Here is a 439-nt window from a genome sequence, read left to right as displayed (position 1 = left end):
ATTGGACTAGGAGGGGGTGGTGCCCCCCTCTCTTTCCTTCTCCCCTCTTCCTCCTTCCCTCCTTCTCCTAGTTGGAAGAGGAAAAGGGGGGACCTGGACCGGGAGTCCAAGTAGGTATCCCCCCCTTGGCGCGCCCCCCTTAGGGCCGGCCTCCTCTTCCCCCCTCCTTTATATGTGTGGGAGGGGGGCACCCCAAAGACACACCAAGTCTTCTCTTAGCCGTGTGCGGTGCCCCCCTTCATAGTTACACACCTCGGTTATATCGTCTTAGTGCTTAGGCGAAGCCCTGCGCCAGTAACTTCGTCATCACCGTCAACACACCGTCATGCTGACGAAACTCTCCCTCGTCCTCAACTGGATCAGGAGCTCGAGGGACGTCATCGAGCTGAACGTGTGCTGAACACAGAGGTGTCGTACGTTCGGTGCTAGGATCGGTTGA

The sequence above is a fragment of the Triticum dicoccoides genome, chromosome 7A, assembly GCF_002162155.2.
Source record: "Triticum dicoccoides isolate Atlit2015 ecotype Zavitan chromosome 7A, WEW_v2.0, whole genome shotgun sequence".
In the NCBI taxonomy this organism is placed as follows: Eukaryota; Viridiplantae; Streptophyta; class Magnoliopsida; order Poales; family Poaceae; genus Triticum; species Triticum dicoccoides.
The sequence above is the reverse complement of the archived record's forward strand: the minus strand, read 5'-3'. Positions refer to the sequence as shown.